Below are 18,182 nucleotides of genomic sequence, written 5' to 3'. Positions count from 1 at the left end.
TACTTATGCAGTTGGCCATGGGCCGCAGGTGCCCTCCTAAATTCAACTGTATTGCCCTCCTCAGTATGACGATACAGTGGAATGCTGCAGTGGGAGTCGCAGTATTTTGCGCAGCACTGTGGTATTTGGTTCTGCTGGGGTGGTATTTTGTGCTGCGCTATGGTATTCGGGTCTGCTGGGGTGGTATTTTGTGCTGCCCTGTGGTATTTGGTTCTGCTGGGGTGGTATTTTGTGCTGCACTGTGGTTTTTGGTTCTGCTGGGGTGGTATTTTGTGCTGCACTGTGGTATTTGGTTCTGCTGGGGTAGTATTTTGTGCTGCGCTATGGTATTCGGTTCTGCTGGGGTGGTATTTTGTGCTGCGCTGTGGTATTTGGTTCTGCTGGGGTGGTATTTTGTGCTGCACTATGGTACCGTATTGCTGGCCCTGCCTACTTGTGTTGACCGCCTTCTATTGTCACTTTGGACTTGCCTACAACATGAGGCCTCTTTTAGGTGTTATTCCAGGGCCATTTTAAGCTTCCAATCCGCCCCTGATAGTGAGTGACACCAAACTAGTGGAAAGCCGCTCTTACTATAAGGAAACCACCAGTAATAACATCCTACATGCTCTTCGTGAAATCTAATTCACACAATAGGAAGCGTCGCCGTGACAAAATTAAGAGCCAAATGCATTTTCCCAAGAGAATGAAGCTGTGGAATTACCCCACAAATGCTAAACAGGGCCAAAAAATTGCAGATGGTAAAACATATTTTTTTTATACAAGTACAACATTCTTCTACACCTCATCAGAGAAACAGAAGTACTACAGGTAGTTTTCTCTACGCCATTTTCTCCACAAAAAGGATTCTATCACCATGTACCTGCAAATAAATCCTACTTACTGTAGATGTGAAACTGAATCGAAAGCACTTTGCCCTATCTTGATTGGTGGGCGCAATTCCGTTATATTTATATATAAAAAAAAAATGCAAATCACAGAGATTTAACCCCTCAGATACTGTGACCACAGCATCTAAATCGGCTTTCCTCTGGAATGCTGTGCATCTAGGGCCTGAACATCTACCCCGTGCAGCGATTGGGGGTGTCATTGGTGGTATGTAAAAGCCCTGGTCTTTCTAAAGAAACCAGGGCTTTTATAGTTGTTGTTCCTATGGAGCCCTGGAGGTGCAGGCTTTGTAAGAACTTTTTTTTTTATTTTTTTATTTCTTTTCCAATAATAAACAGCAAATCAGCTTTTAATTGCAATGTATTGGAGAATGGTAACTTAATTTTATTTATTTTTTAAAGTTAAAAGATAAATTTAAAATATAAAAATTCAAATCAACCACCTTTTCCTGCAATTATAAATAATTGTATAATAAAAATAAATAAGCAATATAAAATAAACATCAAAAGAAATGCAGCATCCCAAAACGCCCAAACTATTAAAATATAAACATATTAAAGTATTGTGAACACCATAACGGGGATGGGGGGGGGGGGGAATCTAAATGGCAGGTTCACAATTTTTGGACACTTCACCTCCCAAAAAATTGAATGAAAAGTAATCAAAAAGTCATGCACACTCCAAAATGGTATCAATAAAAACAAACAGATTGCCCCACAAAAAAATTATCCTCCAACCAGCTCTGTAGACATAACAATAAAAAAAAAAAAGTTATGGGGGTCAGAATATGGAGATGAAAAGAAAAACTTTTTTTTTTTAAAGGTTTAAAAAAAAATTCAGTATTAAAACAAAAGAAAAAAACTATATAAATGTGTATAACTGTAATCAGACTGACCCAGAGAATCAAGATAACTGGTCAGATTTACCCCATGGGCATCGCTGTAAAAAGAAAACCCATAAAGCTGTTTTGGAATTGCATTTTTTTTTTTACATATTTATAATTTACATATACACATTACTTTTTTAGCAAATAGAGATGTGTGCATTGACAGTGTTGACATGTGTAACCCTTTAATGCTGTCAGCTCCAAGTTGACATATAAATGAGAGCTGAGCTCTGTTTCGAAGTTGACAATTACAGGCCATCACTGACATTTATAGCACTATTACAGGCCTTTAACAATTTTCTGTCTGTCTTGCAAGTAAAACAAGACTTTCACAGTCTGCTTGTATTTGTGGCTGAGCAAAAGGTTAAATTAGGTTCACAGGAAAAGAATGATTACTTATTTATAGGTTTCATTTACTTATTTATTTGAGTAAGGAGGAAAATACAATTACTGTGTTTACTTTCCATTTCAATGGTGCATTACTATATTTCAAGTCATTGTTTTAGACATGTAATCACATCTGAAACTATTTCTGAGATCTTGAAATGATCATTAGCTTGGCACTAATGTAATCTGCAGTAAGTGATTGCCTGAAACAAAAAGATCTTCATAATAAACACTGGAGTGCCATTAAAGTCTATCCACCTGAAGGTTCTCTGCAGCTTACATTGACTCTGATATACTGAGGTTATTACCGACTTACACTGTTTGCAGAGCACAATGACCTAGATTTATCAAAGGTCTGTTCATTTTAGCACTGTTTTCTTTTATTTATTTTACTAGAAGTGAAAGGAAGGACTAAATGTCTTCCCTTTTTTTAAAGGGAACCTGTCATCAACTTTATGCTACCCATACTAACGGCAGCATAAAGTAGAGACAGGTGAGTTGATTTCAGGGGTCTGTCATTTATAAGTTAAAAGTAAGTGGTTGCTGAGAACCAACATCACAATCATTGCAGACTTTTTACTTCCTGCTCTCTGCTCACCTGCTGATGTCTGACAGTCTTCTACCTAGTTTTCTCGCTTTCTCTCTAGGAGAGAACTGCCAATCATCAGCAGATGGTGAGAGAGCAGGAGATTAGGAATAACCATGACTCTTCCCAGGTAGATTTGACTCTTATTAAGGCCTGTGCTGCATGATTAAGCAACCACTTACATTTAGCTCATGAGTGACACACCGCTGAGATCAGCATTTCTGTCAGTACTTTACGCTATACTCAGTGAGGTCAGCATAAAGTTGATGACAGTTTCCCTTTAAGTACGGTAATTACGATTGTATTCTCTAGAAAAACAAAATTAACTGGTACTTTTTCTTGAAAGTCTGGAGCATTCTTTTGAGAAAAAATACCTATTTATTTAAGAGCAAATTATTTTCCATTGATAATTTTTTTCTACTTAGGCACACAACTAGCACAAAAAAAAAAAAAAAAATAGATGTGCACCTCACTAAAAAATATAAAAATATCCAGAATAAGAAAAACATATCTACTTTCTTCCAAAAATAGTGCCACAACTCTGCATAGGTTGTGTCTGGTATTGCAGGCCATGCCACCATAGCTCTTCTTGGCATCGCCCACTGGGCGCCAAAGCAAGAATAACATGTACACAACACATAAGTATATAAATATATATATATATAGATATATATATATATATATACAGGTGAAACTCGAAAAATTTGAATATCGTGCAAAAGTCCATTTATTTCAGTAATGCAAATTAAAAGGAATTGCATTAATGCAGCTTAAAATTTGAATTTGGTGAAAAGGTTCAATATTCTAGGCTCAAGGTGTCACATTCTAGTCAGCTAATTAGTCCATATCCCCTGAGAAAAGGGTACCTCAAAATCGTCTCATATGTTAGTTTCACCTTTTAAGTTGCATTAATGAAATAAATTAACTTTGCACAATATTCAAATTTTTCGAGTTTCACCTGTATATTAGGAAAAAAAACGCGTGTTTTTGGTCCTTTATTCACCCATGCAACGTTTCAGTCCGCTTACTGGGACCGTTCTCAAGCAACATATACAAAGTCACATTGCATATTTATAGAGTACTAAAACATTTACATAAATACTTACAAAATAAAAAAAATCCATGATTGCATATATAATCCATCCATTAAACATGTATAAAATCGTTGTCCCCTAGTGTAATGTGTCATGATCTATATAAGATTAACTTCCACCATACATCCTATAATAAAAAAACAGCATAATTCATAATAGGTAATCCTGATTAATTACTCTTCAGTTGTGCAAAATAGTGCAAACCTGGAAGGGGAGGAAAGGAAAAAGAAACATTCACCTGTGGGACGCTCAGCATGGAAATCAGCCGGAATGCTTGCTCTGCGTGTGGGGCGGCATACTGCGCATGTCAGTACGTCGTCATCACATGATCGGATCCAGGAACACCTAGCCCATTCAGGGAAATAGATGTAGCGTAGTAAATATAAACTATAAAAGTGCATTGGCAATATAGCCAGAGAGCCACAAAAGTCAACATTGCTGTGGAGCAGGGGAGGTGTTTCCGGAGCACTCACCCCTGTTCGGTATCGCAGTGAACCTCAGGGAGGGTAGCATTTTGCGACCCCCTCTGTATACCGTCACCCAAACATACAGTTTTTAGTGTCTATTAAGAAGCAGCCCATATATATATGTTTAAGTCCATAGTATCCCAAGGAGAGAATAAAAAAATGACGCAGCATAGGCCGCACCGTGTAAACAGTATTATAGACTAAGTTGCTCCGTAGTTATAATAGTTTTCTCCACATTAAGGTGTTAGGAATTACATGTCCACGGTCCGCCACAATCAATAGAGAAACTAATTCATCCCGAGCTCCACAAGGCAAAACCTCATCCCCCCATCCAGGCGATCTAAAAAAATAGAGAAAAAAGTTAATAAAAAATCTTAACTCAGAGGCTGTACATAACAGAAAAAAGATCTGCGACAAACATATATATGGACAAATTATATAAACAACCAAGGCCTATAATCCACATTTAATCCCTTCGGTTTCAATGTTTGAAGCTTGAATATCCACTCAGATTCACATTTTTTTTTTAGCAATTTAACACCATTGCCTCCTGTACGAGGGACATGATCAATTATCATAAATTTCAAGTCACATTCATTATGTCCCTACTCCGCAAAATGTTTGGATACTGGTAAATCTTTACGCTGTTTTCTAATTGAATAGCGATGCTGATTCATACATGTTTTAAAATCACAAGTTGTCTCCTCTATGTATAATAGCTTGAAGGGACACCACAAGGCATAGACAACATAAGAAGAATCACATGTCAAATAAAATGTCATTTTATATACAGTACGCATAATAGGATGTATAAACTCCATCCTTTTCACCATGTGACTACAGTTGACACAGTGAAGGCAAGGATAGCTGCCTAGTTTTTTGGGGGCCAAAAGTTGTTGTTGAGCACTTTTACCATACTTTTACTATATCATTCTTTACCAGTCTGTCTTTCAAATTACGTGCCCTCCTTTAGGACATAAGCGGTCTATTTTTAAACTCCCCAATATATTTATGTCCACTGGCTAGAATGGGCTAGTGTTTGTTAACCACTTAAGGACCACAGGTTTATACCCCCCTAGTGACCAGGCCCTTTTTTACAAATCGGCACTTCACAACGGTTTATTGCTCCGTCATGCAACTTGGCACCCAAATGAATTTTACCTCCTTTTCTTCTCAGAAATACAGCTTTCTTTTGGTGGTATTTGATTGCTGCTAAGATTTTTCGTTTTTCCGATATTAATCAAAATAGGCCGCCATTTTCTCAAAAAAAGTGTATTTTCTCTGGTTAAATTGTTCAAATATAATTACATTTCTATACAAGTTTGTGTCAGAATTTATTGTGCTACATGTCTTTGATAAAAAAAAATCCAATAAGTGTATATTTATTGGTTTGCGCAAAAAATATAGCGGTACAAAAATGTGAATTTACGCATTTTGAAGCAGCTCTGACTTTCTGAGCACCTGTCATGTTTCTTGAGGTGCTAAAAATGCCAGGATAGTATAAATACCCCCTAAATGACCCCATTTTAGAAAGAAGACAATCCAAAGTATTCGCGGAGGGGCATGGTGAGTTCATGTATGATTTAATATTTTTTTACAAGTTAGCGGAAAATGACACTTTTTGAGAAAAAAAAAAGTTGCAATTTCTGCTAACTTCTGGCAAAAAATAAATAAAATCTCCCACGGACTCACTATGCCCCTCAGTGAATACCTTGGGGTGTCTACTTTCCGAAATGGGGTCATTTCTGGGGTGTGTTTACTGTTCTGGCATTTTGGGTGGGGCTAAATTGTGAGCAACCCTGTAAAGCCCAAAGGTACTCGTTGGACTTTCGGCCCCTTTGTGCACCTAGGCTGCAATAAAGCCGTACTCAGGAGAAGTTGGGCAATGTGTTTTGGGGTGTATTTTTACATATACCCATGCTGGGTGAGAGAAATATCTCTGTAAAAGACAACTTTTTCAATTTTTTTATACAAAGTTGTCGGAGATACCACATGTGTGACACTTTTCAAACCAAGATGCGCAAAGGGGCCCAAATTCCAATCAGTACCTTTAGGATTTCACAGGGCATTTTTACGCATTTGGATTCCATGAGGGGCATGGCGAGTTCATGTAAGATTTTATTTTTTGGCACAAGTTAGTGGAATATGAGACTTTGTAAGAAAAAGGCGTTTTCTATATAGTTCTGGCAATGTGCGGATCCACAAAATGCGGAAAGCACATTGCCGGTGTCCGTGTTTTGCGGATCCGTGGATCCGCAAAACACAAACGGACGTCTGAATGGAGCCTTACAGGGGGGTGATCAATGACAGGGGGGTGATCAGAGAGTCTATATGGGGTGATCAGGGGTTAATAAGTGACAGGGGGGGTGTAGTGTAGTGTGGTGCTTGGTGCTACTTATTACAGAGCTGCCTGTGTCCTCTGGTGGTCGATCCAAGCAAAAGGGACCACCAGAGGACCAGGTAGCAGGTATATTAGACGCTGTTAACAAAACAGCGTCTAATATACCTTTCTGATGTTAAATAAATCGCATCTACAGCCTGCCAGCGAATGATCATCGCTGGCAGGCTGTAGATCAACTTCTCAGCTGCGCGTCGCTGTGAAAATCTTGGCTCTCACGAGATGACGCCTTTCGGCGTTACGTGTGCGGCAAGAGGTTAATGATCTTGCTAATATGTATGCTCGCCTCACTGTATGTAGAAACAAAGGGTATTCTAGAAGTATTGTCTTTATCAGCTTTGTGCAAAAGTTGATGTCTGTCCCTCTGGTGTATGCCTTAATGTATATATCACCCACACGCAGAGCAAGCATGCCGGCTGATTTCCATGCTGAGCGTCCCACAGGTGAATGTTTTTTTTTCCTTTCCTCCCCTTCTACCCCCCCTTCCAGGTTTGCACTATTTTGCACAACTGAAGAGTAATTAATCAGGATAACCTATTATAAATTATGCTGTTTTTATTATATAGGATGTATGGTGGAAGTTAATCTTATATAGATCATGACACATTACTCTAGGGGAAACAATTTTATACATGTATTATGGATGGATTATATATGCAATCATGGATTTTTAGATTTTGTAATTAAGTGGCACTTATTTACATAAATGTTTTAGTACTCTATAAATATGCACTGTGACTTTGATATGTTGCTTGAGAACGGTCCCAGTAAGCGGACTGAAACGTTGCATGGGTGAATAAAGGACCACACATTTTTCACCACTTGGATGTGCTGCGGTTATTCCTATTTTATGTTAATTACTGTGGTCAAGTTTGTACTGCTGGCACTCCTTCCTTGAACTGAGAAATAAGGTGTGCTGCCCTGATTTTTGGTCTTTTTGGAGATATTAATTTATATATATATATATATATATATATATATATATAAATCCACTGAACAAAAAATATAAATGCAACACTTTCGGTTTTTCTCCCATTTTGTATGAGCTGAACTCAAAGACCTGAAACATTTTCTACATACACAAAAGACCCATTACTCTCAAATATTGTTCACAAATCTGTCTAAATCTGTGTTAGTGAGCACTTCTCCTTTGCCGAGATAATCCATCCCACCTCACAGGTGTGGCATATCAAGGTGCTGATTAGACAGCATGAATTTGCACAGGTGTGCCTCAGACTGCCCACGATAAAGGGCCACTCTGAAATGGGCACAGTTTTGCCTTACGGGGGGGGGGGGGGCAGAAAACCAGTCAGTATCTGTTGTGGCCACCATTTGCCTCAAGCAGTGCAACACATCTCCATCGCATAGGGTTGATCAGGTTGTTGATTGTGGCCTGTGGAATGTTGGTCCACTCCTCTTAAAGGATAACTGTCCCACTTAGACCCTAATTTCAATTTTCATATATGTAGTTACTAATAACATGATATTCCAGAATCGGTTACTATTAGACTGACTTACCCCATATTTAATAAGATTCAGCCCTTAGCAACCAGTCTGCATAAAACTGCAATTTCACTATTCAGTTAAGATGGCCGCCACTGCCCTCACCCTGAGGCTAATCCCACCTGCCCTCACTAGCCAGTAACAATAGCCCCCCAAAAGTGTCAGTAACCAGAGCCCTCCCCCCTAAAGGGTTAATCTCCTGCAGCACAAAGGGGTCCTCTTACCACATGTTGCTTTCATTTATACACTGAGCAGACGGCAGATCTCCCTTCCCTGGTCTGCGCTGCTTTGACTCTGCATTGTCCCAGTCTGCTGAGTGAGGGAGCGTCTGCCAAGCGCAGGGACAGGGAGAAGTGCACACAGCCCAGGCACTGTTATCAGCTGCTGGGGAGGACCTGCCTTTAATCATTTACTTACAGTCCCTGGCTGTCAGTAATCTGACCTTGCACCTGTGTGCTTCTGCGTGCTCCATCCTTCAACACATAGACGGACCATGCCTAGCAACCTGATTTTAACCAGAGGTAAAAGTAGGCAGTACAGGAAACAAAACTGTGGAATTAAGGGGTAATTGATTACACAGTGAAAAGTTATAATAGGGCCACCAAGGAAATATTAATCACCACAATCCAATACTCCAAAAAACAAAATACGACAGTTATACTTTAAATAGCTGTGCAAAGTTGCAGAATATTGTCAGGAACTGGAACACGCTGTCGTATACGCCGAACCAGAGCATCCCAAACATGCTCAATGGGTGACATGTCCGGTGAGTATGCTGGCCATGCAAGAACTGGGATGTTTTCAGCTTCCAGGAATTGTGTACAGTTCCTTGCAATATGGGGCCGTGCATTATCATGCTGCAACATGAGGTGATGGCCGTGGATGAATAGCACAACAATGGGCCTCAGGATCTCGTCATGGAATCTCTGTGCACTCAAAATGCAATCAATAAAATGCACCTGTGTTCGTTGTCCATAACATAAGCCTGCCCATACCATAACCCCACCCCATGGGCCACTCGATCCACAAAGTTGATGTTAGCAAACCGCTCGCCCACACAAAGCCACACGCGCTGTCTGCCATCTGCCCTGAACAGTGAAAACCGGGACTTATCCGTGAATAGAAAGCCTCTCCAACGTGCCAAACGCCATTGAATGTGAGCATTTGCCCACTCAAGTCGGTTATGACGATGAACTGCAGTCAGGTCCAGACCCCAATGAGGACGACGAGCATGCAGATGAGCTTCCCTGAGACGGTTTCTGACAGTTTGAGCATATTATCTTTGGTTATGCAAACCTATTGTTGCTGCAGCTGTCCGGGTGGCTGGTCTCAGACGATCATGGAGGTGAACATGCTGGATGTGGAGGTCCTGGGCTGGTGTGGTTACACGTGGTCTGCGGTTGTGAGGCCGGTTGGATGTACTGCCAAATTTTCAGAAAAGCCTTTGGAGACAGCTTATGGTAGAGAAATCAACATTCATTGCATTGGCAACAGCTCTGGTAGACATTTCTGCAGTCAGCATGCCAATTGCACGCTCCCTCAAACTTTGCAACATCTGTGGCATTGTGCTGTGTGATCAAACTGCACATTTTAGAGTGGTCTTTTATTGTGGGCAGTCTAAGGCACACTTGTGCAATATTCATGCTGTCTAATACCTTGATATGCCACACCTGTGAGGTGGGATGGATTATCTTGGCAAAGGAGAAGTGCTCACTAACACAGATTTAGACAGATTTGTGAACAATATTTGAGAGTATGGGGTCTTTTGTGTATGTATAAAATGTTTCAGATCTTTGAGTTCAGCTCATGCAAAATGGGAGCAAAATCAAAAGTGTTGCGTTTATATTTTTATTTTTTTGTTCAGTGTATATATATATATATATATATATATATATATATTTATGTACAGTGCTGCCCAAAATTATTCCTACCCATGGCAAATTTTGACTTAAAGTTACTTTTAATCAACCAGCAAGTAATTTTTTGACGGGAAATGACATAGGTGTCTTCAGAAAGATAATAAGACGATGTACAAGAGGCATTATTGTGGAAAAAAAAAAACATTTCTCAGCTTTTATTTATATTTGAGCAAAAAAAGTACAAGATGTTCCGCACTGTGGAAAATCTCAGAGAATGTGGTCGGAAGCCAAAAGTGACACCTGTGCTGGCCAGGAGGATAGTTAGAGAGGTGAAAAAGAATCCAAGGATCACCACCAAGGCCATCCTGGTGAATCTGGGCTCTGCTGGTGGCAATGTCTCAAGGCAGACAATTCAACGGACACTGCACACTGCTGGGTTCCACTTCTCCAGATAAGGCACACAAAAGCTCGCTTGGCCTTTGCAAAAGCTCATCTGGACAAAGAAGAAGACTTCTGGTCTTCTGTGTTATGGTCAGATGAAACAAAAATTGAATTGTTTGGTCACAATGATGTTTCCTTCATTTGACGTAAACAAGGAGAAGCCTTCAACCCAAAGAACACCATCCCCACTGTCAAACATGGTGGTGGGAACCTAATGCTTTGGGGGTGTTTTTCAGCCAATGGACCAGGGAACCTAATCACAGTAAACAGCACCATGAAAAAAGACCAATACATGAGGATTCTCAACGACAACATCAGGCAGTCTGCAGAGAAACTTAGCCTTGGGCACCTGAGGACATTTCAGCATGAAAATGACCCAAAACACACAGCAAAAGTGGTGAAGAAATGGTTAGCAGACAACAACATTAACATTTTGGAGTGGCCCAGTCAGAGTCCAGACTTGAATTCAATTGAGAATCTGTGGAGGGAGCTAAAGATCAGGGTGATGGCAAGAAGACCCTCCAACCTGAAAGATTTGGAGCTCATTGCTAAAGATGAATGGGCAAAAATACCTGTGGAGACATAAAAAATCTGGTCTGCAATTATAGGAAGCGTTTGATTGCTGTAATAGTCAATAAAGGCTTTTCTATTGATTATTGAGAAGGGTATGAATAATTTTGGACTGGACACTTTTTGCTCAAATGTAAATAAAAGCTAAGAAATGTTTTTTTCCCACAATATCGCCTCTTGTACATCGTCTTATTATCTTTTGGGAGACACCTATGTCATTTCCCGTCAAAAAATTACTTGCTGGTTGAATAAAATTAACTTTAAGTCAAAATTTGCCAGGGGTATGAATAATTATGGGCAGCACTGTATATATAATCATATACATATAGATACATATATAAAAAAAAATACAAACTCTAATAAACTATTGAGCTGACTCTCAGATAACTAATCAATCCATTTAAAGAAATCGGTAACCATTAGTAAAGGATATGACTGCAGTCCATGTGCTGCCAAATGGATAAAATATAGTTCACCCTTCTGTTGCCGTTGCTGTATAAAATAGGTTAAATCTCTCTTTTATAGAAGAAAATGGAATTATGCATTTTCCTCTATGAAATTGGACAATTTGGAATAGCGGACTCATAATGACAGACCAGCATGAAGGTAAAAATTATAAATCAAAAGGCTCTCTGTAGGGAAGAAGGGAGAGAAAATAGAACTCTGTAAGCATAGTCATATTGACTTAGTTTCCAATGCAACTCACCAACAGAACAGAATCACAATACACGAGCACCATTTGGCCTTTGTCATGTTCTCTGGTACAGAACACCCACTGTGAGATAAATAAGAGCCCTGCATATGAACTTTTCTATGGTGTGATCGAGACGAGAGGCATTTCAATTTTTTCAGCAACTACTATAGTTGATTGAACAAAAGTATTTAATGAAACCAGAAGTAATTATATGAACAGCAGGAGTATCATACACAGCATTGTATCACTGAAATTTGTGTCCTTTCTAGGGTGATATTAGATAAAATTTTACATAAAAAGCAACACAGACACCAAAAGAAGTCCTGGTACTTGTTTGTCCAACAGTCTTTTTGCCTTCCTCTGGATCAACTTGCAGAATAACAGGTTGAACTAGATGGGCAGATGTCTTTTTGTGGCCTTAAAAACTATGTTGCTATGTTGCTAAATATAATTGTCCTACGACTGTTACCTTCGTATCCTACAACACTTTGTCAGGTTGCCCCCTTTGACCTAACCCAAACTCTTGAAAGGCTAGAGCCAGTTTATGTCATCTTTAATTGTATCCAAATACGGTTGCGTTAAAGTGGTCACATGCTCTCGGGGACACCACTATAGAGTGAATTGCTGCAGTGGAATGGATATAATCACTTCTGGTCCACCAGGAACCAGAAGAAGTGGGGATGAGACTCTTGGTGTTGAAATGGATCTTTGAGCAAATGAGTGGGTGTTTTTCTTTACCACTGTTTCCTTGTGCTCGTTTTTAGGGGGGTGGTCAAACAACCCCCTTTAAGGCTACTTCACACCTGCGCTTTTCACACCTGCACTGTGGTATTTGGTTCTGCTGGGGCAGTATATTGGGCTGCATTGTAATATCTTGTGCTACCGGGGCAGTATATTTTGCTGCACTGTGTAACTGGTTCTGCTGGGGCAGTATATTGTGCTGCAATTTAGTATCTGGTTCTGCTGGGGCAGTATATTGTTCTGCACTGTGGTATTTGGTTCTACTGGGGCAGTATATTGTGCTGCACTGTTTATCTGGTTCAGTTGGGGCAGTATATTGTGCTGCACTGTGGTATTTGGTTCTGCTGGGGCAGTATATTGTGCTGTACTGTGATATTTGGTTCTGCTGGGGTGGTATATTGTGCTGCACTGTTTATCTGGTTCTGCTGGGGCAGTATATTGTGCTGCATTGTGGTATCTGGTTCTGCTGGGGTGGTATATTGTGCTGCACTGTTTATCTGGTTCTGCTGGGGCAGTATATTGTGCTGCATTGTGGTATCTGGTTCTGCTGGGGCAGTATACTGTGCTGCACTGTTGTATTTGGTTCTGCTGGGGTGGTATTGTCGCGGAAGGTGTACAGAAAACTAGAAGACACAAAATGAAGATCCAACTGACTGGATCCAAAACTAAGGAACCAAAGGGAAAGCCCTGCAACAGACCTGGCTCTCTCCCTAACTGCTCAGCCTATGCAAAAATCTCAATGGTAAATGATTGCATATCCTTGTTCCTCGACTGTATAACACCTGAACACCCTGTAATAGTGAGGGGACACGACCACCGGCTCCCTACACTTGATACGGAGGGAGTCAGGGTCACCTGGGATCCAGCAAACAGGAAAACACAAATGAATGAACAAAACTTATCTGTAGAAGACTCAGTAGTAGCATCCAGCATGCACACACTCCAGGAAGTTGTATAAACCGCAAAGTGATGCAGTATGGGAAGGGATTTAAAGGGATGCAATCAGTGCAACTACATGACAGCTGAGAGAGGCTAACGAGATGAGAAAACGAAAGCAAAACAAAAAGAACCTCAAGCAGGAGGTTCTGAAGAACGTCTGACAGAGCTTCTCAGATGTCTGGTGGTGACAGGTATGTTGTGCTGCACTACAGTATTGCTGACCCCACCTACTTCTGTTGTTTCACCTTCTGTCAATATGGACCCGTCTACAACATGAGGCCATTTTTATTTTATTTTTTTCCAGGGCCACTTAAAGTCCACCCCTGATCTTCCCAGTTCACACTATGCAGAAAAACTGGTTTGTGCGCACAGGTCCACACAGTTTATTCCCTTGTTTCCCTTGTTTCTAATCAAGCAGCAAACAGCTTATTTCTGAAGGCTCACACCACATGCTGCAATTTTCATTTCTTTGATAGAAAATAGTAGTATATTGTGCTTTAACCAATCATAAGATTCACCTCCCAGATTTCACTCTTACATAATCCCAGCAGAACACTTTTATACTGAAAATATATAGTTCAACTGGATTAATACAGCCTGTACTTAACAGGAATGTACCACCTATGTAAATATCAACTATAGAGAAATTACATAAAAAACATATACATATACAAGACAGTTAATTGCAGAGATCGTACAGAGTGCCATACATTACAGTCCATATCAATGTCACTTGTATTTACTTATTGTTTGCTATATATTTAATTGTGCTGCTGTTGGATGGCTGTGTAGAAGCGCTCAGGTCAGCATATAATATCAGTTAGCTGGCTCTGGCAATGCCTACAGTCATCTCGGTTCGCAGCACAATTAATGTGGTTGTGGGAGAAATAGTAGTTCTAGTGTGGCGCTTTTAAATAATTCATTATTTTCTTCCAAAACTATATAGACTTCAGAGTCGAACACATTTTTCCAAGAAGTACCTCTAATAGCAAATAGAAAAAAAGACTAAAAAAGAAAATTGCTGAAAAAATATATATAAATAAATAAAAGACCATACAGACCCATTACTATTTACTGCACATGTGAATGTGAAGTTTTATCAGGGGCTGCTTACCATGCATTATTCACATATGAGCATCTGTTCAGAGAGTCCTATAAGTGAGCCAAACCAGGATCAGAGCCTACACACAGATAAGGTATAATGGACAGACTTGCATCTGTTCTCCGTTTTTTGACCTGCATCAGATCCCAACCCACAATCACCGATGCAAAACATTGACCAAACACTGACTGTGTGAATAAGGTCTAACAGCTAGGTGTCAAACTGTCACAAAACATCACCTCCTATACCTGATACACAAGCAGTGAATGTGAACAGTGTCAGCAATCCCAGTTCGCCACTTTCTAGATCTAACAGCTAAGCGATGAGTGTCAATATGCAATTCTATACATGCGCTCACTATTTTTAACTTATACGGCTAAACAGTCTGAATGAATAGAGTTTGTATCCAAATTGGGAAGCAAAGCTATTATAACTATCCCACAATATACTATATTAACCACTTCAACCCCGCTAGCTAAAACCCCCTTAATGACCAGGCCACTTTTTACACTTCTGCACTACACTACTTTCACCGTTTATTGCTCGGTCATGCAACTTATCCACCCAAATGAATTTTACCTCCTTTTCTTCTCACTAATAGAGCTTTCATTTGTTGGTATTTCATTGCTGCTGACATTTTACTTTTTTTGTTATTAATCAAAATTTAACGATTTTTTTGCAAAAAAATGAAATTTTTCACTTTAAGTTGTAAAATTTAGCAAAAAAAACGACATCCATATATAAATTTTTCGCAAAATTTATTGTTCTACATGTCTTTGATAAAAAAAAATGTTTGGGTAAAAAAAATGGTTTGGGTAAAAGTTATAGCGTTTACAAACTATGGTACAAAAATGTGAATTTCCGCTTTTTGAAACAGCTCTGACTTTCTGAGCACCTGTCATGTTTCCTGAGGTTCTACAATGCCCAGACAGTACAAACACCCCACAAATGACCCCATTTCGGAAAGTAGACACCCTAAGGTATTCACTGATGGGCATAGTGAGTTCATAGAACTTTTTATTTTTTGTCACAAGTTAGCGGAAAATGATGATTTATTTTTTATTTTATTTTTTTCTTACAAAGTCTCATATTCCACTAACTTGTGACAAAAAATAAAAAATTCTAGGAACTCGCCATGCCCCTCACGGAATACCCTGAGGTGTCTTCTTTCCAAAATGGGGTCACTTGTGGGGTAGTTATACTGCCCTGGCATTCTAGGGGCCCTAATGTGTGCGAAGTAGTTTGAAATCAAAATCTGTAAAAAATGACCGGTGAAATCCGAAAGGTGCTCTTTGGAATGTGTGCCCCTTTGCCCACCTAGCCTGCAAAAAAGTGTCACACATCTGGTATCGCCGTACTCAGGAGAAGTTGGGGAATGTGTTTTGGGGTGTCATTGTACATATACCCATGCTGGGTGAGATAAATATCTTGGTCAAATGCCAACTTTGTATAAAAAAAATGGGAAATGTTGTCTTTTGCCAGTATATTTCTCTCACCCAGCATGGGTATATGTAAAATGACACCCCAAAACACATTCCCCAACTTCTCCTGAGTACGGCGATACCAGATGTGTGACACTTTTTTGCAGCCTAGGTGGGCAAAGGGGCACACATTCCAAAGAGCACCTTTAGGATTTCACCAGCCATTTTTTACAGATTTTGATTTCAAACTACTTACCACACATTAGGGCCCCTAAATTGCCAGGGCAGTATAACTACCCCACAAGTGACCCCATTTTGGAAAGAAGACACCCCAAGGTATTACGTGAGGGGCATGGAGAGTTCCTAGAATTTTTTATTTTTTGTCACAAGTTAGTGGAATATGAGACTTCGTAAGAAAAAAAAAAATAAAATCATCATTTTCCGCTAACTTGTGACAAAAAATAAAAAATTCTAGGAACTCGCCATGCCCCTCACGGAATACCTTGAGGTGTCTTCTTTCCAAAATGGGGTCACTTGTGGGGTAGTTATACTGCCCTGGCATTCTAGGGGCACTAATGTGTGGTAAGTAGTTTGAAATCAAAATGTGTAAAAAATGACCTGTGAAATCCGAAAGGTGCTCTTTGGAATATGCCACCTAGGCGGCAAAAAAGTGTCACACATCTGGTATCGCCGTACTCAGGAGAAGTTGGGGAATGTGTTTTGGGGTGTCATTTACATATACCCATGCTGGGTGAGAGAAATATCTTGGCAAAACACAACTTTTCCCATTTTTTTATACAAAGTTGGCATTTGACCAAGATATTTATCTCACCCAGCATGGGTATATGTAAAATGACACCCCAAAACACATTCCCCAACTTCTCCTGAGTACGGCGATACCACATGTGTGACACTTTTTTGCAGCCTAGATGCGCAAAGCGGCCCAAATTCCTTTTAGGAGGGCATTTTTAGACATTTGGATCCCAGACTTCTTCTCACGCTTTCGGGCCCCTAAAAATCCAGGGCAGTATAAATACCCCACATGTGACCCCATTTTGGAAATAAGACACCCCAAGGTATTCAATGAGGGGCATGGCGAGTTCATAGAATTTTTTTTTGGGCACAAGTTAGAGGAAATTGATTTTTTTTTTGTATTTTCTCACAAAGTCTCCCTTTCCGCTAACTTGGGACAAAAATTTAAATCTTTCATGGACTCAATATGCCCCTCACGGAATACCTTGGGGTGTCTTCTTTCCGAAATGGGGTCACATGTGGGGTATTTATACTGCCCTGGCATTTTAGGGGCCCGAAAGCGTGAGAAGAAGTCTGGAATATAAATGTTATGCTATGCATTTGGATTCCGTGAGCGGTATGGTGAGTTCATGTGAGATTTTATTTTTTGACACAAGTTAGTAGAATATGAGACTTAGTAAGAAAAAACAAAAACAAAACAAAAAACTATTTCCGCTAACTTGGGCCAAAAAAAATGTCTGAATGGAGCCTTACAGGGGGTGATCAATGACAGGGGGGTGATCAGGAAGTCTATATGGGTGATCACCCCCTTGTCATTGATCACCCCCCTGTAAGGCTCCATTCAGACGTCCGTATGTGTTTTGCGGATCCGATCCATGTATCTGTGGATGCGTAAAAATCATACGGACGTCTGAATGGAGCCTTACAGGGGGGTGATCAATGACAGGGGGGTGATCAATGACAGGGAAGTGATCAGGAAGTCTATATGGGTGATCACCCCCTTGTCATTGATCACCCCCCTGTAAGGCTCCATTCAGACGTCCGTATGTGTTTTGCGGATCCGATCCATGTATCTGTGGATCCGTAAAAATCATACGGACATCTGAATGGAGCCTTACAGGGTGGTGATCAATGACAGGGGGGTGATCAGGAAGTCTATATGGGTGATCACCCGCCTGTCATTGATCCCCCCCCTGTAAGGCTCCATTCAGACGTCCGTATGTGTTTTGCGGATCCGATCCATGTATCTGTGGATGCGTAAAAATCATACGGACGTCTGAATGGAGCCTTACAGGGGGGTGATCAATGACAGGGGGGTGATCAATGGCAGGGGGGTGATCAATGACGGGGGGGGGGTGATCAGGGAGTCTATATGAAGTGATCAGGGGTTCATAAGGGGTTAATAAGTGACAGGGGGGGTGTAGTGTAGTGTAGGTGGTGTTTGGTGCTACTT

The sequence above is a fragment of the Bufo gargarizans genome, chromosome 3 (assembly GCF_014858855.1).
Source record: "Bufo gargarizans isolate SCDJY-AF-19 chromosome 3, ASM1485885v1, whole genome shotgun sequence".
Taxonomy (NCBI): Eukaryota; Metazoa; Chordata; class Amphibia; order Anura; family Bufonidae; genus Bufo; species Bufo gargarizans.
This window is presented reverse-complemented; position numbering follows the sequence as displayed.